The 26904-nt window shown below is 45.7% G+C and overlaps 1 long non-coding RNA gene across 1 annotated transcript in view; it reads right to left on the minus strand.

Moving 5' to 3' along the window:
* The window catches only part of LOC138353295 (uncharacterized), a 341145-nt gene extending 334722 nt beyond the window's left edge, over window positions 1-6423 (minus strand). Inside the window, exon 1 of the long non-coding RNA XR_011223113.1 lies at window positions 6239-6423. This is a non-coding gene — a long non-coding RNA (uncharacterized lncRNA). The remainder of the gene's footprint in view (window positions 1-6238) is intronic.
* Between the last annotated feature and the right edge of the window lie 20481 nt (window positions 6424-26904).

Here is a 26904-nt window from a genome sequence, read left to right on the forward strand (position 1 = left end):
CAACACCTGGTGCTCAAGGTGCCCACCTATGGCACCCCCCCCCCCCTTCTCCAGGATCTCCCTTCTCCCCCCCCAAGTCCTCCTTAATATCCCATGCCCTCCCTTCTCCTCCACCCCCTATGCCCTCCCTTCTCCCCCACTCCCCTATGCCCTCCCTTCTCCCCCACTCCCCTGAGCCTTCCCTTCTCCCCCACTCCCCTAAGACCTCCCTTCTTCATCCCCCCTCAACACTCCCTTTCCCCCAACTTCCCCCCACCCCAAGCCCTCCTTCCTCTTCTGCCCCCTAAGCCCGCCATTCCCCCAAGCCCTCCCTCCTCCCATATCCCCAGGCCACACCCTCTCACCCCCCCCACCTCCACACCCCCCAAGCCCTCATTCCTACACAGCCCTCGCAGTACAGATCCTACCAGCCCCCGCACATCCCAGATCCTCCAGGTTCCCCTTCATAAGCCCTCCCATCCCGGTCGCTCCCTGCTTCACGGGGAGAAGCAATAGGATCTGAGAAAGGACAGTAGAGAGTTAGTTTCAGGGTGATGTACTCATAGATGGGATCACAAGCAAGGCAAGGCAACTAAGGAGAAGCACACAAGAAGTGAACCCAGGTGTAATTGGACTCACAGAAACAAAACTCTTAGGAATCATAACAAATTAAGTGTTTCCCCAGGACTACACTGTAATAAGGAAAGAGAGGGAAGGAAAGAAGGGAAGGAGGTGGTGTGGCCCTACTAATAAGAAAGGAACGGAGTTTCAAGGAGATGGTTATCCTGGGCTGCGAGTGATTCGGAGACTACATAACAAGCACCATGACAATGGGAGGACCAAAAGTAATAGTAGCAGTGATATATAACCCTCCACCAAATGACACATGATCCAGGCAAGAGTATGACATCATCATCATGGCAGTTAACACTATAATTGCGAGGGCAGCCTCTGCTGCCTGTAGGAATATATCCCATCTGCTCATCATGAAGGACTTCAATCACAGAAAGATAGACTGGGATAAGAAGGAACCGCATGGAGGTGAGGATATATGGAGAACCAAACTAATGGAGGTGGTGACAAGAAACTTCTTAAGCCAGCATGTCGGAGAACCCACATGGATGAGAGGAAACGATGAACCAGCGAGACTCGACCTCGTCTTCACTCTGAACGACTCCAGCATAAGAGAAATTGCTTTCAAGGCCCAGATAGGAATGAACCACCACAGTGTACTGGTGTTAGAGTATCTAACTGAAGAAGGGTTATTGAACTCGAGGAGGGCTACTGAAAACAAAAGGCTGGCATTCCGAAAGGGAAACTATGAGGTGATAAGAAAATTCCTAACAGATATAACATAACATGGGAAACATAGCTAAAGTTAAGACGGTTCAAGACATGATAGAATACAGCAGAGATGTAGGCTAGCTAAGCAGCAAAGTAAAAGGGCATGGAGAAACTATAGAAATAACAGGACAATTGAGACCAGAGAAAAATACCAGAGTGCCATAAATGAATATGTGGGGTTGAGAAGAGAGGCAGAAAGACAATACGAAAAAAACATCTCAAGCAAGGCGAAGACTCGACCTAAAATGCTGCACAGCCAAATCAGGAAGAAAAAAACAGTAAAGGAACAGGCAATGAAATTAAGGATAGGGGCCGACGGATTCCCTATAAACGACAAGGAAGTGTTTGAGGAACTCAATAAGAAATTCCAGGAAGTCTTCACATTAGAGGAAGGAGAAGTTCCAGAGATAAGAGAAGGAATAGTTAACCAGGACCCACTAGAAGAGTTTGAGATCACCAGTGGGGAAGTAAGGAAACTGTTGCTAAATTTTGATGTGTCAAAGGCTATAGGCCCAGATGGATACTTGGATACTGAAGGAAGGAGCAGAAGCACTGTGCTTGCTTGGTACAACAAATACTCCATATTTATAAGTATAAGTAAATTGTTATACTCCATGGTGTATAACAAATCACTGGTAACAGGTGAACTGCAAGAAATATGGAAGAAGGCAAACGTAGTCCAGATATACAAGAAGGGGGGTAGACAGGAGGTATGGAACTACGGGCCAGTGTCCCTAACTTGCGTACCATGCACGCTGATGGAGAAGATTGTGCGAAAAAGCTAGTGGAACATTTGGAGCGAAGGAACTTTGTGACTCGACATCATCATGGTTTCAGGGATGGCAAGTCACGCCTCACAGGATTAATTGAATTCTATGATCAGGCAAGAAAGAGAGGGGTGGACAGACTGCATATTTTTGGATTGCCAGAAAGCCATTGACACAGTACCACACCAGAGACTAGTGCGAAAGCTAGAGATGCAGGCAAGAGTGAAAGGGAAGGTTCTGGATAAGGGAGGTAGCAGAAGACAGGAAGTCATTGTGAGGGTTGAGACCTCAGACTGGCGAGGCGTTACCAGTGGAGTCCCGCAAGGGTTCAGTCTTTGGACCAATACTGTTTTTGATATATGTAAATGATCTCCCAGAGGATATAGACTCATTCCTCTCATTGTTTGCTGATGCAAAAATTATGAGGAAGATTAAGGCAGGGGAAGAGAGTATGAGGCTACAAGATGACCTAGACAGACTGAATGAATGGTCCAACAAATGGCTACTAAAGTTCAACCCAAGTAAATGAAAGGTAATGAAACTAGGCAGTGGAAACAGGCGGCCAGACAATGGATACAGAATGGAAGATGAAGTCCTTCATGAAAAGGTCAGAGAAAGATCTAGGAGTTGATATCACACCAAACCTGTCTCTCGAAGCCCACATCAAAAGAATAACATCTGCAGAGTATGCAAGGCCGGCTAACATCAGAACTGCCTTCAGGGACCTGTGCAAGGAATCATTCAGAAACTTGTATACCACATATGTAAGACCAATCCCGGAGTATGCGGCCCCAGCATGGAGCCCGTACCTTGTCAAGTGCAACACGAAGATGGAAAAAGTTCAGAGGTATGCCACTAGACTAGTCCCAGACCTAAGAGGCATGAATTAGGACGACAGATTGCAAGAAATGCACCTCACTACACTGGAAGACAGAAGAGTAATGGGAGACATGATCACTACCTACAAAATTCTCAGAGGAATTAACAGGGAAGATAAAGATAAACTGTTTAAAACAGGTGTTACAAGAACAAAGGGACACAGGTGGAAACTGAGTACCCAAATGAGCCACAGGGACGTTGGAAACAACTTTATCAGTGTTAAGAGTATTTAACAGATGGAATGCATTAGGCAGTGATGTAATGGAGGCTGACTCCATACACTGTTTCTAATATAGATATAGCCCCTTAGGCTCAGGAATCAGTACACCAGTTTATTAACAGTTGAGAGGCAGGACCAAAGAGCCAGAGATTAACCCCCGCATGCACAACCCAGAACTAAGAGGCATGAGTTACGAGGAAAGACTGCGGGAAATGCACCTCACGACACTGGAAAACAGAAGAGTAAGGGAGACATGATCAGTACCTACAAAATCCTTAGGGGAATTGACAGATTAGGTAAGGATAAACTGTTTAATACTGGTGGTACGCGAACAAGAGGACACAGATGGAAACTGAGTACCCAAATGAGTCACAGGGACGTTAGAAAAAATTTCAGTGTCAGAAGTTAACAGGTGGAATGCATTAGGCAGTGATGTGGTGGAGGCTGACTCCATACACAGTTTCAAATGTAGATATGATAGAGCCCAGTAGGCTCAGGAATCTGTACATTAGTTGATTGACAGATGGCTCAAGGTGAGGTAGGTGGGTACAAATAGGTGAGTACACGGCCCTTTCTGTCCCGACCGAGATTCGAACCCGAAATTCATGATAGTGCGTCGAGAACAAACCCGACTGTGTTAGTGAATGGAATGACCTCAAGGAGCAGCTAGGTTGTGGAGGCAAACTATTCATAACTTTAAGCGCAGGTATGATAGGGCAATAGGTCAGGAGTCATTGTATTAGATAACCAGCAACGAGATATTCGGGTTCCAAGAGCTGGAGCTCAAGCCTGCCAGCAAAATTTGGTCAGGACACCCTCCCCCAATAACAAGAAAACCCACGCCCACGCCTCCACCCCACGACACCAGTCCACAAGCCCACGACCCCCACTCCTCAAGCCCACGACCCCCACTCCTCAAGCCCACGACCCCCACTCCTCAAGCCCACGACCCCCACTCCTCAAGCCCACGACCCCCACTCCTCAAGCCCACGACCCCCACTCCTCAAGCCCACGACCCCCACTCCTCAAGCCCACGACCCCCACTCCTCAAGCCCACCATCCCACTCCTCAAGCCCACGACCCCCACTCCTCAAGCCCACGACCCCCACTCCTCAAGCCCACGACCCCCACTCCTCAAGCCCACGACCCCCACTCCTCAAGCCCACGACCCCCACTCCTCAAGCCCACGACCCCCACTCCTCAAGCCCACGACCCCCACTCCTCAAGCCCACGACCCCCACTCCTCAAGCCCACGACCCCCACTCCTCAAGCCCACGACCCCCACTCCTCAAGCCCACGACCCCCACTCCTCAAGCCCACGACCCCCACTCCTCAAGCCCACGACCCCCACTCCTCAAGCCCACGACCCCCACTCCTCAAGCCCACGACCCCCACTCCTCAAGCCCACGACCCCCACTCCACAAGCCCACAACTCCCACTCCACAAGCCCACGACCCCCACTCCACAAGTCCCCTACAGCCAGGCCCACGACCCCACAGCCACGCCCACGACCCCACAGCCAGGCCCACGAAGGGGGGTGTGGGGGGTTGGGGTTGGGGTTAGGGGTTGGTGGGGTTAGGGGTTGGGGGGGTTGGGGTGGGGGGGATGGGGGGTGGTGGGGGGGATGGGGGGTGGTGGGGGATGGAGGGGTTGGGGGTGGTGGGGGATGGAGGGGTTGGGGGTGGTGGGGGATGGAGGGGTTGGGGGTGGTGGGGGATGGGGGGTTGGGTGTGGTGGGGGATGGGGGGGTTGGGTGTGGTGGGGGATGGGGGTGGTGGGGGGATGGGGGTGGTGGGGGGATGGGGGGGTTGGGGGTGGTGGGGGATGGGGGGTTGGGGGGATGGGGGTGGTGGGGGATGGGGGGGTTGGGGTGGTGGGGGATGGGGGGTTGGGGGGATGGGTTGGGGAGGATGGGGGGGGTGGGGGATGGGGGGTGGGGGATGGGGGGATGGTGGGGGTTGGGGATGGTGGGGGTTGGGGATGGTGGGGGTTGGGGATGGGGGGGGTTGGGGGGATGGGGGGGGTTGGGGGGATGGGGGGGTTGGGGGGATGGGGGGATGGGGGGGTTGGGGGGATTGGGGGGATGGGGGGGTTGCGGGGATGGGGGGATGGGGGGGATGGGGGGGATGGGGGGGTTTGGGGGGATGGGGGGGTTGGGGGGATGGGGGGGGTTGGAGGGGATGGGGGGGGGGTTAGAGGGGATGTGGGGGGTAGGGACGATGGGGGTTTGGGGGTTGGGGGGGGGGAGAAAGTAGTAGTAGTTAGAAATAATTGATTGACAGTTGAGAGGCGGGCCGAAAGAGCAGAGCTCAATCCCCGCAAGCACAACTAGGTGAACACAGTCACGCCCACGACCCTACAGTCATGCCCACGCTCCCATAGCCATGCCCCCAAAGCCACGCCCACGCCCCCACAGCCACGCCCACGACCCCACTGTCACGCCCCCACAGCCACGACGCCACAGTCACGCCCCCACAGCCACGACGCCACAGTCACGCCCACGATACCACAGCCACGACCCCACGCCCACGACACCACAGCCACTACGCCACAGTCACGACCCCACGACACCACAGCCACGACGCCACAGTCACGCCCCCACAGTCACGCCCACGATACCACAGCCACGACCCCACGCCCACGATACCACAGCCACTACGCCACAGTCACGACCCCACGCCCACGACACCACAGCCACGATGCCACAGTCACGCCCACGATACCACAGCCACGACCCCACGCCCACGATACCACAGCCACGCCCCCACAGCCACGCCCCCACAGCCACGCTTCAAACAAGTGAGGGAGGCGGCCGGCCATACACCTGGTCATCTGGCTCCAATGTCTCCATTATAATATTAAAACAAAGAACTAATCAAGTTCAAGCTTTTCAGCTTTGCTGAAGAACTGAGAAGCTAACCTCATGTTATTAACCGTAAAACACAATAAGTATAATTTTAAAAAAATATGTCTGGAAACGTTTTTCAATGTAAACAATGGCGGCGGCGGCGGGCTGTGCTCCTCTGCCTCAGTTACAGCATAACCTTACCTTTATTGTTGAGTGTAGTGTCTGTGGTGGGCGTGTTGAGTCTGTGGGCGTGTGGTGGACGCGTTGAGACTGTGGGCGTGTGGTGGGCGTGTTGACACTGTAGGTGTGGTGGACGCGTTGAGACTGAGGGCGTGTGGTGGGGCGAGACGCCATGGCGGCCGGCAGCAGCGTCGCCTCCTCCTCCACCTTCCACTCCCACCTCTTACTCCTTAACCACTCTCATCTATTCCCACTACCACACTTCTCTAATATATATAACAAATTTACTAAATAATTTTGTGTTTGCTTTAATATTTTTGGGGCATTTTATTGATTATATTTTATGATAATTACACATGATAAATTTAAAAAGTGTACTGCCGCGCACTCTGCTCTCCATTACAAACCTGACAATAACTGTCTGGTATATTACTTTTTTTGGGTTATACCTCGACTCCTGAGAACAGTCTTTGTTCCTTATGTCTCACCCCCAGGTTATGCTCACTTATATGTTCTTGCATGATGAGCTTCAGCTCCTGGGCCTTGCCTCTCTGTCGTAGGTAGCCTATTATATAATTGTCCCCCAGACATTCTGGCTACCATACTGAAGCCTCGCCCATCACCACTTGTATCTCATTCCACTTGCTCATTAATTTTACACTGAATAAGTTATTGTTAACACTCACATGGCTGATTTGAGTTTAAAATCTTACAAATGTCTTACAAATGTGTCTTACAAGATTAATGCTAATCTTGTTTTATCCTTTTTCCTAATGTCTGAAAAATATTACAAGTGTCTTACAAATGTGTTTTACAAATGTATCTTACAAGTGTGTCTTACAAATGTATCTTACAAATGTGTCTTACAAATGTGTCTTACAAGTCTTGTCGCCTCATATCCTTCATGTTTCCCAAAATGGTGAGAAGAAGTTTCTTAGGTTTTCCTCATAACTCCTACCTCGCCCTTCTCCTCGCCAACTACCTCTATCAGGCTCCAGCCCTAGACAGGGCCGACTGGGCTCCAGCCCTAGACAGGGCCGACTGGGCTCCAGCCCTATAGACAGGGCCGACTGGGCTCCAGCCCTAGACAGGGCCGACTGGGCTCCAGCCCTATAGACAGGGCCGACTGGGCTCCAGCCCTAGACAGGGCCGACTGGGCTCCAGCCCTATAGACAGGGCCGACTGGGCTCCAGCCCTAGACAGGGCCGACTGGGCTCCAGCCCTATAGACAGGGCCGACTGGGCTCCAGCCCTAGACAGGGCCGACTGGGCTCCAGCCCTATAGACAGGGCCGACTGGGCTCCAGCCCTAGACAGGGCCGACTGGGCTCCAGCTCTAGACAGGGCCGACTGGGCTCCAGCCCTAGACAGGGCCGACTGGGCTCCAGCCCTAGACAGGGCCGACTGGGCTCCAGCCCTAGACAGGGCCGACTGGGCTCCAGCCCTAGACAGGGCCGACTGGGCTCCAGCCCTAGACAGGGCCGACTGGGCTCCAGCCCTAGACAGGGCCGACTGGGCTCCAGCCCTAGACAGGGCCGACTGGGCTCCAGCCCTAGACAGGGCCGACTGGGCTCCAGCCCTAGACAGGGCCGACTGGGCTCCAGCCCTAGACAGGGCCGACTGGGCTCCAGCCCTAGACAGGGCCGACTGGGCTCCAGCCCTAGACAGGGCCGACTGGGCTCCAGCCCTAGACAGGGCCGACTGGGCTCCAGCCCTAGACAGGGCCGACTGGGCTCCAGCCCTAGACAGGGCCGACTGGGCTCCAGCCCTAGACAGGGCCGACTGGGCTCCAGCCCTAGACAGGGCCGACTGGGCTCCAGCCCTAGACAGGGCCGACTGGGCTCCAGCCCTAGACAGGGCCGACTGGGCTCCAGCCCTAGACAGGGCCGACTGGGCTCCAGCCCTAGACAGGGCCGACTGGGCTCCAGCCCTAGACAGGGCCGACTGGGCTCCAGCCCTAGACAGGGCCGACTGGGCTCCAGCCCTAGACAGGGCCGACTGGGCTCCAGCCCTAGACAGGGCCGACTGGGCTCCAGCCCTAGACAGGGCCGACTGGGCTCCAGCCCTAGACAGGGCCGACTGGGCTCCAGCCCTAGACAGGGCCGACTGGGCTCCAGCCCTAGACAGGGCCGACTGGGCTCCAGCCCTAGACAGGGCCGACTGGGCTCCAGCCCTAGACAGGGCCGACTGGGCTCCAGCCCTAGACAGGGCTCCAGCCCTAGACAGGGCCGACTGGGCTCCAGCCCTAGACAGGGCCGACTGGGCTCCAGCCCTAGACAGGGCCGACTGGGCTCCAGCCCTAGACAGGGCCGACTGGGCTCCAGCGCTAGACAGGGCCGACTGGGCTCCAGCCCTAGACAGGGCCGACAGGGCTCCAGCCCTAGACAGGGCCGACTGGGCTCCAGCCCTAGACAGGGCCGACTGGGCTCCAGCCCTAGACAGGGCCGACTGGGCTCCAGCCCTAGACAGGGCCGACTGGGCTCCAGCCCTAGACAGGGCCGACTGGGCTCCAGCCCTAGACAGGGCCGACTGGGCTCCAGCCCTAGACAGGGCCGACTGGGCTCCAGCCCTAGACAGGGCCGACTGGGCTCCAGCCCTAGACAGGGCCGACTGGGCTCCAGCCCTAGACAGGGCCGACTGGGCTCCAGCCCTAGACAGGGCCGACTGGGCTCCAGCCCTAGACAGGGCCGACTGGGCTCCAGCCCTAGACAGGGCCGACTGGGCTCCAGCCCTAGACAGGGCCGACTGGGCTCCAGCCCTAGACAGGGCCGACTGGGCTCCAGCCCTAGACAGGGCCGACTGGGCTCCAGCCCTAGACAGGGCCGACTGGGCTCCAGCCCTAGACAGGGCCGACTGGGCTCCAGCCCTAGACAGGGCCGTCTGGGCTCCAGCCCTAGACAGGGCCGACTGGGCTCCAGCCCTAGACAGGGCCGACTGGGCTCCAGCCCTAGACAGGGCCGACTGGGCTCCAGCCCTAGACAGGGCCGTCTGGGCTCCAGCCCTAGACAGGGCCGACTGGGCTCCAGCCCTAGACAGGGCCGACTGGGCTCCAGCCCTAGACAGGGCCGACTGGGCTCCAGCCCTAGACAGGGCCGACTGGGCTCCAGCCCTAGACAGGGCCGACTGGGCTCCAGCCCTAGACAGGGCCGACTGGGCTCCAGCCCTAGACAGGGCCGACTGGGCTCCAGCCCTAGACAGGGCCGACTGGGCTCCAGCCCTAGACAGGGCCGACTGGGCTCCAGCCCTAGACAGGGCCGACTGGGCTCCAGCCCTAGACAGGGCCGACTGGGCTCCAGCCCTAGACAGGGCCGACTGGGCTCCAGCCCTAGACAGGGCCGACTGGGCTCCAGCCCTAGACAGGGCCGACTGGGCTCCAGCGATAGACAGGGCCGACTGGGCTCCAGCGATAGACAGGGTCGACTGGGCTCCAGCCCTAGACAGGGTCGACTGGGCTCCAGCCCTAGACAGGTTCGACTGGGCTCCAGCCCTAGACAGGGTTGACTGGGCTCCAGCCCTAGACAGGGTCGACTGGGCTCCAGCCCTAGACAGGGTCGACTGGGCTCCAGCCCTAGACAGGGTCGACTGGGCTCCAGCCCTAGACAGGGTCGTCTGCAACAATTTAGTAAATCTTAGTTTTGTTTCAGGTGAGGCTGCCACAGTGGGGCTGGATATTCTAGTGATGGTCTACAGTTAGTGGTACAAGACCTGAAAGTTTCCTTTTCCAAGTTTCTTCAGACTATATAAATGTTTGACAACTTTGCATACACCACTGATGTTATCCTGGTTATATGTGTGGTATTTGGTGACGCTTGTGACTGATCACAGTTGTAAGGTAGACATGAGGCCACTGCTTGGTTATGGACTTTAATTACATTTATACTGTTGTTGTTGTTATTGGGTTTGGGGCAGCTACCCTTCAGGGCCGTGTGCACCCCGTCATTGGTGTGTGTCGAGGAAACATAACTCGCCAGTTGGCAGGAAAACTGCCTCGCTTTACATCAGACACACATCCCACACAGAGAACCAACTGGAAGCCTATCTATCGACCACCCAGGGACACCGGACAATAGATGCATCAAGGCGTCCTGTGAACTGTGCTTAACATAACAAAGATAATTCATCCTGCTTCATCTCTGAAGACGAGCGGACGTCTAGACACCTGCTCGGCTTGGGGGCAGCCAGATCACGTTCCGTTATGCCAATTTACGCATAGGGTGTTGACACTGTCGTCTGGCATTATTCAACGGTCAAGATTGTTACGACGCTTGGCGCACATATCGCCTGGGGTCACAGGAAAGATGATTCATTTTGAATGTTTTCTGGATGGTTCCTTGGGCGGGTAGACGGTGTCCGGCGCCATCTTGACCGAGAGGTGCCGGGAGTTGGTGGGTCTTGGTGGGCTCCTGGTGTGACCTCAGCCGTGGTGGGCTCCTGGTGTGCCCTCAGACGTGGTGGGCTCCTGGTGTGCCCTCAGACGTGGTGGGCTCCTGGTGTGCCCTCAGCCGTGGTGGGCTCCTGGTGTGCCCTCAGACGTGGTGGGCTCCTGGTGTGCCCTCAGCCGTGGTGGGCCACAGAGCCAGGGCCCACCACAGAGCCAGTGGCCCACCACAGAGCCAGGGCCCACCACAGAGCCAGGGCCCACCACAGAGCCAGGGCCCACCACAGAGCCAGGGCCCACCACAGAGCCAGTGGCCCACCACAGAGCCAGTGGCCCACCACAGAGCCAGGGCCCACCACAGAGCCAGGGCCCACCACAGAGCCAGGGCCCACCACAGAGCCAGGGCCCACCAGAGGTTCACAAAGACCAGCAAACCCCCGGCGCCTTAAGACCAAACTGGCGCCAGACACCATTTAGTACCCGATGAGCCAACCGGAGAACTGAGAAAGAAACAAACCACTGTCAACGTGTAACACAGGGGGGGGGGATTATCCGTTCTGTTTGTAGGAAATTTTTACCCACCATATCTAATAATCATCTAAGAAATGTATAATTACTATATCATTTCTATATCATATCAAAATCATATCTAAATCGTATCAAAATCATATTAGAATCATTAAAGATTCATTTTATAGCTTGATCCTGGATGACAATGGCACCATGAACACGTACGCAACAGGGGCCCTTTTGATGCCTACGTGACTTTGTACATGATCTCTCAAGGATCCAGAAGCTTCTAGAAGGATTTCTTAATTAAAAAACTATTGGAACATTTATTCAACATCCGGTAGGGATAATATCGAATCCTTAATAAGATTCAGTGGTACTTTCAAATACTACTTATAATCTTTAAATCTTATATCTAATTATATTATAATCACATCTTATCTTAATCATAATCTAGACTGTAAAAATAATCAATCAATATTCATTGAAAGCTACCTCTCAAGGGAGAGGGGGGAGGATCTCGTAAGCGCCCACGACGATGCCTCGGGCACTGCGCGTTTGTTTACAACTGAGTGAACAAGTGACTGATCCTTAGCGAACATTACCAGCTCAAGGACACCTTATTTAACATTTTTATCGCCAGTGAACACTCTCTAGAACTGGGGGAGTACCTGGACAATATCTACAAGGAAAATCCTAGAACATTTATATAAACTAAGAGTGTATGGTGGAGATCACGGTGACGCGGTTTCCACCACCTTCATTCCTATTCTTTATCTCCAATCATTCTTCTGCAACTGCAGGATAATCACGTAGCAATGCTACCAGATCATCATACAGCAACGCTGTAGCAAAATATCGTGCCCAAACTCAACAAGAGAGAGTTAATCAGTCTGGCAAACTTGTCAGACAGGCACCCGGCTTCAGATAAGTGTATTGAAGTTTATTACAGTAGCGTATTAATTGGCCAATTGTATGCTTGTATAACTTTAATATTCTATAAATCTGTCTGTCGGTAATAAAGCGAGGCAAAGCCTCATTCATCGGTACGTTTATTAAAATTGTAGTGTAGCTGTGAATCTTATCCAAGCACTGAACCTCGTGAGTGTCCATTGTGTCAGAAAGAATTCAGCCTCAATAAGTAAAAACCTCACAAGTGTCCATAGTGTTGGAAGAGATTCACTCAAGCTAACTGTATCATATAAATTGAATATGTCTGCATATATATTTGAATATATAAATTAAGTTATCAATTGCTTGCTTAGTTATTTTTAAGTTATCATATAAGTTCATTTAATTGAATATAATTTCTAGTACTTACTTAACAGTATTTAGACTACATTTAAGGTCATTTATTATACTTTTACAATTTAATTTGTTGTTTATAGTATAAGAATCTATTGGCTGTAAGTTATGGTGCTAGGTTAGACTATGTATGTTTAAATCCCTGATTTAAACAGAGCCAGTGTTCAGTCATATAACTGAATTCATTAAATCTTATCCTTGTATAAAATACAAGCTGATGTGAGATCCCTGTCTATAGGTGGACTGGAACTTCTATCAACAAAGTCATTCACCCCACCTGTCCCTTACAGCCCACAATCTGTCATTAGGAAAAGAGGATCTAGGATTTACAACCCTAGTTAGAGATTTTAGTTGAATTAATTTGCAGACAGTAATTTTTTAATTTAGTTCAGTACAAGTCCCTGGTAGTCTCCTCTTATATCAATCCCAGCAGGTTTTTCCCACATTAATGGTCCTTCGAACCGGATATTAATTGGTCCTTTATACCTAGATATTTATGATCATTCGTTTACCGAATATTTCAGTGCCAAATACATAAGAAACTTCTTGATTTTGAAGATTTTGATTTTGAACTTCTCATATCTTGATTGATATGAGCCACCATATCCATTAACTAGTAAGCATTCATAGTATTCATAGCATACTGATACTGTTCAGTGTTAAGAAACCACAGTACTTAAGTATATCAGTGTCACAGACACTGCACTGCATCTTAATCATTACCTACCTCATTGTGGTAACATTACATATATATTTAAGTGTATTAACTAGCATTATCTCTAATCTACTGATTTTCAGAGCTGCTCATTACATAATATTCTTTAAAAAAGTGTTATCATCACTGTAAGAGCATTCTTTACAATCTATCTATAATCAACTATATCATACCCTATTACAGGTAAAACTAGTAGACATTCTACTGTATTTTATCAAGCAACTATTAGGGTAACAGATCTTGTAATAACTTTGCAAAAATAGTGCCATTTACTATTTTTAAAAAATTATTACAGGATTTACCAACTTGGTGCATTCGTGCATTCGGGTCACAAATCAAATTATTACAGTACTTTTGATAATTGAACACCTGCTACAACCAGATTCCAGGGAGGAAATGAAGGACGATCTTTGGAATCATTACGTAAGTAGACAGGAAAGCTCATTTATCAAAATACATTAACATCAAACATATTCATCAGAAAAAAGAGAAAAATCTCGGAATCTCCGAAACTCGGAAAAAGTCAAAATGGCTAACAGTATTCCACCAGCAACTGAAACAGAAAAGAAGAGGACACAAAGTGTCTAAAAAAATCACTTGAATCTACAGCCTACAGACCATTTAAATCAGGTGATAGACAAATGTCATCATCACTTGACTACAATAGTCTACAATTGGGGATTAAGACCAATCTTAATCTCACATCACAATCTGAAAGGCTAACAGCCCATTGACAATGTCAATACAAATATTATCATCCATCTAAGATAACTATCTTAATCCAAGAATATAGTCTTGATCACCTAATCTCATACTTTCACTGGAGTGAAAGCAGCCTCAGAAAATCTGAAGTTAATCAAGCATCTCAAAGAGACTTACTTAATAGAAAAGGCAAAGCCGAGAAAAAAAAGCAAAAGCAAAATGCTTCATCACATCATGAATAATGTAGATACACATTATTACAGATACAATTCATCCTTTAAGGAAATCCTTGGAGGAGTACAAGTGTTACATGCTTGTATGACCTACTTGCATGTAATTACTTACCTACAAGTGTTACATACTTGTAACAACATCTTATCACAAAGCCAAATCTTTGATGGACTTCGAGCTTACGTACAAAGATTACGAAGCCGAGGAAAACTTAGATCTCAAGAAAAAATCCCCAAAGGTGAATCCACGGACAAAAGCAAAAATGTCCAGAATGGCAGTCAAAAATCAAGGCAACAAAACTCCTCTTCTGCAAAGTGGAAACAGAATAATGTTGGCTCTTATGCTATATCCCCCACAGTTAACAGAACTGTAGGAAACCAAGCTCCTAAGACAGATAAGACAAAAGGAGCTACAAGTGCCCCAAAATGTTTATTCTGTCAAGAAGCACATACCATTTATCAATGCACAGTTTATGTAGGCCGTGCCAGTCGAATCGATCGACTGAAATCTCTGAACAGGTGCATCCGTTGTCTACGGAAGCACGATACAAGTGAGTGTATCACTCAATTGCAGAACTGCCAATATTGTCATAAAAGTGTACATCACACAGCACTCTGTAGTGATATTAACACTCAATCCAGATCACAGACTTCCAATAATCAACCTGCATCTCAGGCAAAGCCCAAAGATGATAATACCACAACAGCCGTACAATTCTGTACAGTAATGAGCAATGTCAACGACTTGGATACAGAAATTGTTACAACAGCAATATTGCCTACTGCACAGCTAGAACTATGCAATCAAGGAATTTGTATTCCAACTAGAGGCTTTTTTGATCAAGGGTCACAGAAAACCTTTATCAGTAAAAAGATGGCAGAAGATTTACAACTTAAATCTTCAAAGCAAGTATCTACATCCATATCAGGGTTTTTTACTAATTCTGGTCGTAGAACCTTTCCAGTAGTAAAACTCAATGTCTGTCTAGGTACATCCCAAAGGACAGTAGAAGCCATAGTAGTTGATAAAATTCCTACTGAAATGGAAGTGACTGGTCTGACAGCAACTATTAAATTCCTAAAAGAAAAAGGAATCCAATTAGCAGATCCTCTACTCGATTCTGACCTCATAGGGGATATCGGAATCCTGATTGGAGCTGACTACTATCATCGATTCATTCTGGGATCAGAAGAATCTATGGGTATGAATATACTCAAATCAGCAGGAGGCATATTGATGACAGGACCTATACTAGATCTTGAACCTTCAACTCCTGAAAAATCACATCATACAGAAACTGTAATAGTGGCATGACTAGGCAAAGAACAGTCACCACTTAAAATCCCCCACATGATTGATGATGGATTAGAATCTGTACATCAATTGTGGGAACTTGATGCCATAGGAATAATTCCTGAACAACCAAGTCCTGATGATGTCTGTGCATACAATCAATACTTAGAAACTGTACAGTACCATGATGGACAGTACTGGGTAAGGCTACCATGGAAAATCAACCATAAAACCTTACCTACCAATTATCACATGGCTTACAGTCAATTTAAATCTCAATTAGCAAAGCTAAGAAAAAGGCCTGAGCATTTAAAACTCTATCATGAGGTTATTGCTCAACAATTAAAGAATAAATTCATCGAAGTCGTGAAACATGACAATAAGCAAATAGGCCATTTTTTACCTCACATGGCTGTAATGAGAGAATCAAAAACAACTCCTTTACGGATAGTTTTTAATTGTAGCTCTAAATCTGGACCCCAAGGAACCAGTCTAAATGATTGTTTGCAAACAGGTCCAAGTCTAACTCAGAAATTGTATGACATACTGTTGAAGTTTAGACTTAACAAATATGCGTATTCAGCAGATATAAGTAAGGCCTTTCTCAGAGTTGGCTTGCAGGAAGAAGATAGAGACTTCACTAAGTTTCTATGGGTAGAGAACCCAGAAGATGTCAATAGTCCTGTAGTGACTTTCAGATTCTCATCAGTTCTTTTTGGCGCGACAAGCAGTCCATTTCTATTGCAAGCAACTCTAGATACTCATCTGAAGAAATCATCAAGTCCCTGTAAGACTGAAATCAGTCAAAATCTATATGTAGATAATTTTCAAGGGACAGTTAACAGTACTACTGAACTGTTACAATTATATCAAGAGGCCAACAAGGAGCTACAAGGTGCCAACATGCCACTACAGTCTTGGGCCTCTAATAATGCAACATTGAATAATCAAATAGCAAGAGATTACCCTGAATATCACGTACCAGAATCACAAAAGGTGTTAGGTATGGATTGGGATTTAATCTCGGACACAATATCGATCAAATCTGTGCCAGTAAATTACAACATCACTACAAAAAGGGATTTGCTGTCACAAGTTAGCAAAGTATTCGACCCACTTGGTCTACTAAATCCTTTGACTATCAAGTGGCGTTTATTGGTGCAAGAAGCATGGAAAGCTAAGGTTGGTTGGGATGATCCACTACCAATTCAGTTACAAAAAGCTTGGATGGAAGTGGCTCAAGAACAAACTTTAGTTGAAAAGATAATCTTTCCGAGACACATAGTCGAGGAAAATGAAGAAGTATCACTACATGTATTCGCAGACTCGTCAGCCAAAGCTTTTGGAGCTTGTGCTTACTTAGAGACTTCTAATCAATCATATCTTATCACCTCTAAGGCCAGAGTCGCTCCATTAAAAAAGAGGACTGCCTCAGATGGAACTAACAGCACTGCTAACTGGCACACGCTTAGCAGTGCATATCAAACAAGTCTTGTCTACCATGAACATCAAAGATGTCATTATATGGTCTGACAATGAAGCGGTCTTACAATGGGTACGAAACGACAACTGTCCAACTCCATATGTAAAAAATCGCGTCTCGGAAATTAAAGAAATTTCCGCAGGCTTTCAATTCTTGCATGTACCAACAAAGGATAATCCAGCTGATCTCTTATCAAGAGGTATGACATTTAAACAGTTTGCAAAGGCAGATATTTGGTTTCATGGGCCTCGATGGTTAGTGAATGGTAGTTGGCCTGAACAAAAGCCACACGTCATTACGACACAAACCATAACTACCACCAGGCAGCAAGCTCAAATATCAGTCTTGGATTGTACTCGTTACTCCTCGCTCATCAAATTAATCAATGTAACACAGAACGTGTTTCATTATCTCAGGAAAAAAGGTATAAAATACACTTTTCCTGATGCACTTATCTATTGGGTAAGACAAGCCTAGAGAGAAACTTATGGGAATAACTATGAAAATCTTCCGCATAAGTTAAAACACAATCTCGGTCTGTGGATAGACCAAGAAAATCACAACATTCTGCGTTGTGGAGGGAGACTTAAACGCGCAGATATCAATCTAGATACCGTGCATCCATGGCTTTTACCAAAAAATCATTGGATCACAAGGTTGATTGTGTTACATACCCATCAACAAATCATCAAACATGGAGGAGTGTTAGACACACTCACACAAATCAGACAGCAGTACTGGATTCCTCAGGGAAGACAGTCAGTCAAATCAATCTTAAAGAATTGCATGATATGCCGAAGGTACGATGCAAGAACTTGCTCTTATCCAGGGCCACCACCCCTGCCAAAGGAACGAGTGGTCCATCTACAACTTTTCGAAACGACAGGAGTAGATTATACAGGAGCAATATATCTAACAGGGACTGCAGATAAGCAACCTATCAAGGCATACATCTGTCTGTTCACCTGTGCTACCACCAGGGCAGTACATCTAGAGGTAACACCCGATATGACTGCTCAATCATTTATTCAAGCTTTCCGCAGATTCGCAGCACGCCGATCATGCCCTAAGCTGATGATTTCAGATAACGGAGCAAACTTGGTAGCTGGAGAAGCGTGTCTACGGGAAATCTGTTCCCATCCTGCAGTTACTTCCACACTGGAACAGCGTCATTGCAGATGGAAATTTATCCCTCCAAGAGCCCCATGGCACGGAGGATTTTATGAACGGTTAATAGGAACTGTAAAAAGATCCTTGAGAAAATCTCTACACCGTCAGAAAATCAATCTTCAAGAACTCCAGACAGTAATCACGGAAATAGAATCAAGGGTGAATAACCGGCCGTTGACTTACTTGTCTGAGGATCCTACTCAACATGAGCCATTAAGTCCTGCCCACCTAATGTATGGAAGACTTCTGACTCCAGTACCATCTCTAGTGGATGATGAGATCAGAGATCCCTCATATGTGGGTCAGAGCGAGTTGGTTCAGGGGTATAAGCATCTGTCCAGCATAATCCAAAAATGAAATGATGTTTGAACAAAAGAATATCTTACATCTCTACGAGAACATCACTATGGGGCCAATGTCCCACATAATATAGCTAATCTCCAACCTGGCGATATTGTCTTGGTAGACAGTGATGGCCCTAGGGCTGACTGGCCATTAGGTAAAGTTGTCTCAGTCCATCCAGATAGTCAGGGGATTTTGAGAATAGTCAAAATCCTGTCTAAAGGAACAACTTCCCTGAAGACATTGGACAAACTCATCCACATGGAATCAGTGAGCCAGCTGCAGTTAGATCCTGAGAGACCTCAAGACACTCTAACTCCACAAGACCCACAGACTCCTAACAGACACAATCGTCCACAACGGACAGCAGCACAAAAGTGCAAGCAAAATTTGCACTTGTATTATCAATCCAATGGAGAGTAAATAAATACATATGGTTACTATTGTCCTAAGTATTGGACTCTGTGCCAGTTCTCTCCCTCTGGAAGATGTGGGAAATTTTTACCCACCATATCTAATAATCATCTAAGAAATGTATAATTACTATATCATATCAAAATCATATCTAAATCGTATCAAAATCATATTAGAATCATTAAAGATTCATTTTATAGCTTGATCCTGGATGACAATGGCACCATGAACACGTACGCAACAGGGGCCCTTTTGATGCCTACGTGACTTTGTACATGATCTCTCAAGGATCCAGAAGCTTCTAGAAGGATTTCTTAATTAAAAAACTATTGGAACATTTATTCAACATCCGGTAGGGATAATATCGAATCCTTAATAAGATTCAGTGGTACTTTCAAATACTACTTATAATCTTTAAATCTTATATCTAATTATATTATAATCACATCTTATCTTAATCATAAGTCTAGACTGTAAAAATAATCAATCAATATTCATTGAAAGCTACCTCTCAAGGGAGAGGGGGGAGGATCTCGGGGGGGCGAGAAGCGCCCACGACGATGCCTCGGGCACTGCGCGTTTGTTTACAACTGAGTGAACAAGTGACTGATCCTTAGCGAACATTACCAGCTCAAGGACACCTTATTTAACATTTTTATCGCCAGTGAACACTCTCTAGAACTGGAGGAGTACCTGGACAATATCTACAAGGAAAATCCTAGAACATTTATATAAACTAAGAGTGTATGGTGGAGATCACGGTGACGCGGTTTCCACCACCTTCATTCCTATTCTTTATCTCCAATCATTCTTCTGCAACTGCAGGATAATCACGTAGCAACGCTACCAGATCATCATACAGCAACGCTGTAGCAAAATATCGTGCCCAAACTCAACAAGAGAGAGTTAATCAGTCTGGCAAACTTGTCAGACAGACACCCGGCTTCAGATAAGTGTATTGAAGTTTATTACAGTAGCGTATTAATTGGCCAATTGTATGCTTGTATAACTTTAATATTCTATAAATCTGTCTGTCGGTAATAAAGCGAGGCAAAGCCTCATTCATCGGTACGTTTATTAAAATTGTAGTGTAGCTGTGAATCTTATCCAAGCACTGAACCTCGTGAGTGTCCATTGTGTCAGAAAGAATTCAGCCTCAATAAGTAAAAACCTCACAAGTGTCCATAGTGTTGGAAGAGATTCACTCAAGCTAACTGTATCATATAAATTGAATATGTCTGCATATATATTTGAATATATAAATTAAGTTATCAATTGCTTGCTTAGTTATTTTTAAGTTATCATATAAGTTCATTTAATTGAATATAATTTCTAGTACTTAACAGTATTTAGACTACATTTAAGGTCATTTATTATACTTTTACAATTTAATTTTTTTTTTTTTTTTTTTTTTGAGATATATACAAGAGTTGTTACATTCTTGTACATAGTTTATAGTTTATAGTTTATAGTATAAGAATCTATTGGCTGTAAGTTATGGTGCTAGGTTAGACTATGTATGTTTAAATCCCTGATTTAAACAGAGCCAGTGTTCAGTCATATAACTGAATTCATTAAATCTTATCCTTGTATAAAATACAAGCTGATGTGAGATCCCTGTCTACAGGTGGACTGGAACTTCTATCAACAAAGTCATTCACCCCACCTGTCCCTTACAGCCCACAATCTGTCATTAGGAAAAGAGGATCTAGGATTTACAACCCTAGTTAGAGATTTTAGTTCAATTAATTTGCAGACAGCAATTTTTTAATTTAGTTCAGTACAAGTCCCTGGTAGTCTCCTCTTATATCAATCCCAGCAGGTTTTTCCCACACTGTTCTTCGTAATTCGTTCTCTACCCCTCTATGCACCCGTATTCTACTTTAGCTCTCTCTACCAAGGGACCTCAAAACTGTTACTTGAGCCGACCCCACGCCACGTGGTCTTAAGACGATTGACCGACTTAAGATTCTACAACCCATATGACGTGAAATAGACTTCTAGCAAAACTCTAGAATCGCCTTCGCTGCCACCACCAAACCAGTAACACTGAGCAATGATCAAGGTCTGGATCGATCATGGTAATTAATAAACTTTAGGCCTTGATCCCCACTAGTAATATATGACTTGGATATCTGTAAGTGTGGAATTAATTAACAATCAAAGGGAATAATGAATTCTGATTCGGTGTTAGAGTCGGCGCCCAACTCCACTCTGCCTCTCCGGCTACCCACGTGGTACGGGACCATCCACATAAATTATACAAAATGGAAATTAATAAAAAAGACCATTTAATAGCTAAATGGTTCATTCAAAAACTAAACAAAATGTAAATCAATGCACTCCCTAACCTGAACACTTCCTACTTCGGCAATGAGTTGACCTATTCCCTATAACAACACTCTTACAGCAACTCTACCTTTTTGGCGACCAGCTAGATGTTAGTGCTAAGGTCCTGGGAAGAGGTGGAGTGGATACCTTCCCTGTGTTGCTCCGGATCCCACACTGTCCTTCCCACATGCTTCTCTACCCAGACGCCCAGATCTGTATCCTTACGCTTGGCTTTACTACATTGCTCGTAGGTGTTTAAGATTAACAACTAATCTCTGTTGCACTGAATGATCCAGATTGGTTGAATTCTTTTAACTGACGTTAATTACACAAGCATCTAGGGAAGAGCTATTTCCGTTTACAAAATGGCTATTTGACCTTTGAGAAAATACCAAAAATATGGAGCTTTGGTGACCTTCGTGACCTAAGGTCGCCCAAATCCTTCCGCCTCCAAGTCTAATCCCGCTAGTGACGTCACTGATGGTGACTTAACTCATTATTCTGGTACTATATTATTCTTGATACTATAACCAGGAATATTATACAATTTGAATGAAGACTAATTTCTCTAGATAAGTGAATTCTGTAAAATAATTCATTATACGAAACTGTGAACAAAGGCGGCAATTATTTTCACCGTCAATCCCCTCAGGGGATGCTCCCGGGTCACCACGTGGGTCCAGCTTCCCATTCTCCCATGCGTAGATAAAACATTCTGGATCAATCCTACAACAGCTAGTTTGTTACAAACGTGCCTGTGGCCCTAAGCTATCAGGGGCCCAACATATGGAAAAGTTGGCCGTGGGAGAGAAATGCCAGATGACAGCGTCGTGACCCAAAGGTCAATAATGGCCTTCCATTACCTGGCAGTCCCCAGGAGCAGCAGGTGTCTACTCCCCGTCATGGTTAAATTAGAAGTTGTTTACTTATAATTGTGCAAGATTAGCAGCAACCCAAGCGTGGCAGGCGTCTTGGTCTGTGTTTACATGGATGGCATATGCCACGCAGTGCAGGCAAATGGGTAGTATTGTTTGTTCTGACTTCTCTAACTTTGTCTTGTGTTTAACTAGGTATGGACTCCAGGCTGGAGCTTCATACTCCAAGATTGGTCTGACATAAGTGGCATACAAGGTCCTCAACGATTTCTTACACAAGTTTCCAAAGGCAGTTCTTATGTTGGCCAGTCTAGCATATGCCGCTGATGATATCCTTTTAATGTGGGCCTCTGGGGACATGTTCGGTGTGATATCAACCCCCAGATCTTTCTCTCTTTCTGACTCTTGCAGGATTTCACCTCCCAGAAGGTACCTTGTGTTCAGCCTTCTGCTCCTTTCGCCTAATTTCATTAATTTACTCTTTCCTGAGTTGAACTTTAGTAGCCATTTTCTAGACTATTCCTCCAGTTTGTCGAGGTCGTCCTGTAGTTTCTGTATATCTTCACCTGTCTTAATTCTCCACATATCTTTATGTGATATCTTGATGTGTGTTTGTTTGTATTAGCACATTCATAATACATATATATTTATACAAACATAATTATACAATGCACACATTTTCACATACACAAAATCATTATTATTAGACAGTAATCATTGTATTTTAAACAACGATAAAAGTCTTCAATATATTTAAAAGAAAACTGTGAAAAATAGTTCAATTAACTTTGTTAATAACTAGCGTTCAATCTGAATCAATTGCAGATAACAAGCATCGTTCAGCGCCCGAGAATTGATGGTTCAATCGCTCCACAGAGCACCTGCATATTGAAGCATTAGATATCCCTCCTCCTAATTACCGTAGGCGAGGATTAATTACCAATTACCGCCTGTAAATTCTTAAAGATTCGGTAATGTAATTAGGATTATGATCCAAGATTGTCTTTGTTGATTGTTTTGTTCTTGTTGTTATTGGTTATTTCTGTCTCATTTTTTGTCTTAGAAATAAAAGTTATGTGTTTGTGGGGGAACAGATTGGCAAAATGAACAGGGAAAGAGAAAGGAATCAAAATAACAATACACTTAGGGTACGTTACACGAACAGTAGGAGTCTACAAACAAAATAAACGATTTAAATGCTCTTGTTTACATAGAAACAATATATATTATTGCACTTAATGAAACATTTATGAATGTAGAAAACAGACAACTATTAGCTGAATATCAAATAAATGGATTTAAACTATTTCACACAGATAGATCTATTAGACGAGAAAGAGGAGTAGCCATATATGTTAGGGAAAATTTGAAATGTAGTCTCAAAGAGGGAATCAAAACTGAGCCACACACAGAAACTATTTGGTTAGAATTAAACGAAAAAGCTAGAAATCTTATAATTGGAGTTATATACAGACCACCAAACTTAGACAAAATTGAAGCAAAGCATCTATGGGATGAAATATCTAGAGCATCTAGGTCTAACAGTATTTGTGTCATCGGTGACTTTAATTTTAATGGATTAAACTGGAGTGGCAAAACAGGGAATAACGAAGCAGAAGATTTTTTTAGAATTAATTGATGATTGCTTTCTTAAGCAACACATTAAGGAACTAATGCAGGAAAATAATTTTTTAGACTTGGTGTTAACTAACAGGGAAACACAAATTAATGACATCGAAATAGAGAGTGAGCTTGGGAACAGTGATCACAAAGAAATTAGATTATCATAGAATGGAATAGATTTGTAGGAGAAAATTCTGTTAAAGTTCCAGATTTTCGAAAATTTTCTGATTTTAATGGCCTAAGAAAGTTTTTGGGTGAAAAGAAGATTGAAAAGTCCTGGGCATTTGGGGTGGGCCGGTCTTGGAGCCAGAAGTGAACCCAACGGTGGATGATGTAAAAAGGGATTTCGATGTTGACTCAAAATATTACCTATTTAAAAATATTCTAAGCAAAGCACAGGAACATATTATACCGTACAAATTGAATAGATCGAATAATAATGACCTAAAATGGATAACAAAGGATCTGAAGAACCTTACAGGTAGAGAGAGACCTTGGTACAAAAGGATTAAAAATGGGGAAGTCGGTTTAGAACAAGAATTCATCCAACTGATTAGAAATGTTAAAAAATGGATAAGTAGGGAAAAATAAAACTTTGAAATTCGCATAGGAGGGTAAGCAAAGATAAATCCTAAAGTTTTTTTTCAGTTATATCGAACAAACATTAGGGAAAGGATCGTTCCAATAAAAATTGAGACAGGTCAGATAACTGATAATGACGTGAGATGCGTAATATTTTTAATAAATATTTGATCTCTGTATTTACTAGAGAGAACTTAACATTATGCCTTCAGCCAAACAAGTCAATGTGGGTGGGGGAAGAGGACAGGTTGACTAGTTTAGCAGTTACCAGGGAGGATGTTATTAAACAAATAGTGAAACTCAATCCAAACAAATCTCCAGGGCCAGACGAAGTGTTTGCCAGGATGCTTAAGGAATGCAAAGAGGAGCTTTGCAAGCCACTGTCTACCATATTTAATAAATCACTAGAGTCAGGCATAGTGCTAGAGTCGTGAAGGTTACTAATGTAATACCAGTTTTTAAGAAAGGAGATAGATCACTTGTGTCAAGATATCGGCCAATTTGCCTAGCGTCTCTTATGGGGAAGTTACTTGAATCGATAATTGCAAATACTATTCGCCTTCATCTTGAAAAACATCAATGTTTCACAACTGTGGTTTACAAATTGCCGTTCATTTTTAACAAATCTGCTCATTTTATTCCAACCTAGTTGAAGCAGTTAATAGTGGTAAAGTTTGTGATGTTGTGTACCTAGACTTTCGCAAAGCTCTTGATACAGGGCCACATGAAAGACTGATTAAAAAGATAAAGGCCCAAGGTAATGGGGATGCTATATTAAATTGGATTAAGGCATGGCTGTATCAAAGGAAACAAAGAGTTAGTATATATGGGGTTAAGTCAGAGTGGCAAAAGTTGTAGGTGGAGTACCTCAAGGCTCTGTTCTGTGACCTCTGTTGTTTATATAATATATATAAATGATTTAGATTCAGGTTTGAGCAGCTATATTTGCAAATTTGCCGATGGTACTAAAATCGGTAGGGAAATTAACACGGAAGAAGACTCACTATCACTTCAAGTTGATCTAAGTAGGGTTTTGAAATGGTCAAAAGATTGGCAGATGCAGTTTAATGCTGATAAATGTAAAGTTCTGAGGCTAGGTAATTATCATAGTTACAAAATACGAGCTAGATGGTGTTGAGATTGAGAAGTTGAATTGCGAAAGGGATCATATGAGGCAGCTCCTATTTATAACCATCCAATCCCACTCCTATATATTTGTCCAACCCACGTTTGAAACAATCGAGAAACCCCGCGTCCTCCACGCCACGCGGCAACGGGTTCCACAAATCAACAACCCTGTTACCAAACCAGTATTTACCCAAGTCTTTCTAAATCTAAACTTATCCAATTTATACCCATTTTTCGTGTTATGTCTTGTGTTAATACTTTTAATACCCTATTAATATCCCCCCTGTTATGTCCATTCATCCACTTGTAAACCTCTATCATGTCACATCTAACTCTTTACCTTTCCATTTAATGCAATTTAAGCTTTGTTAATCTTTCTTCATATGACAGGTTTCTAATTTTGGGAATTAACTTTGTCATCCTACGTTGGACACATTCAAGTGAATTTATATCCATTATATAGTACGGCCACCAAAACTGAACTGCATAATCTAAATGGGGCCTAACCAGAGCAAGTAAGTAAGTAATTATCAAAAGAAGGCACCAAACCGGGAAGGCTATGTAGCACCATCAAATACGCAAAATAATCAGAGGGTGCTAAATATCACCAAGGATGCCAATACGAGAACAAAAACGCATAAGGCGAACGATATCAAAAGTATCCGAGTCACCAAGAATTCTATCGAGGGACAGGTGACCGCGAGGGGCGGTCGGAAAGCAAGACACACGCTCGTCCTGGAAGTCAGGACATTCAAGAAGGACATGCACGACCGTAAGAGGGACAATGCAACTAGGACAATAAGGAGCAGGGCGGCGCTCCATCAAGTGACCATGGGTTAAGCGAGTGTGGCCAATATGCAACCTCGCCAGAGCTGTTTCCCACCGCCGGTTACGGTGGAAGGAGGACGGCCACGAGGAAACACAACATTTAAGAGTACGTAGCTTGTTACCAGTAACAGACAACCAAGAAGCCTGCCAACGGGTAAGGACTGAGGAATGGATAACCGGGTAAAAGTCGGAATACGGAATGCCTTTACGAGAGATGGGACAAGAGCGGACAGCTTCCTTAGCGGCAGCATCCGCACGCTCATTTAAAGACACACCAATATGGCTGGGAACCCAACAAAACTCAACCAACTTAAATTTACTGTGAACGAGAAACAGCCAATGCTGGATCTCGACAACTACTGGATGAACCGGATTAAAGGACCCGAGAGCCATGAGGGCACTACGAGAGTCAACAACAACCACAAAGGAAGACTGACAACGAGAAAGCAGGAGACGAAGAGCATAGAGAATAGCATAAAGTTCCGCTGTAAAGATGCTAGTCTCCGGAGGCAAGCGACACATATAAGTGCGATCAGGAAAAACAACAGAGTAGCCCACACCGTCCGCTGACTTAGACCCATCGGTGAAGACAGAAACGGAGCAGGAGTGAGAAGAAAAGTGCTCGAGGAAAAGGCGTTTTTGAACCGTAGGAGGGGTAAAAGCTTTAGTGATACGGGTCAAGGAAGTACAAAACCGCGGAAGAGGGACCCTCCACGGGGGCAAAGAAGGAACAACATGAGGAGAAACATCAGAAATACGAACGGAGAGAGAATCCTGTA

The sequence above is a fragment of the Procambarus clarkii genome, chromosome 57 (assembly GCF_040958095.1).
Source record: "Procambarus clarkii isolate CNS0578487 chromosome 57, FALCON_Pclarkii_2.0, whole genome shotgun sequence".
NCBI lineage: Eukaryota > Metazoa > Arthropoda > Malacostraca > Decapoda > Cambaridae > Procambarus > Procambarus clarkii.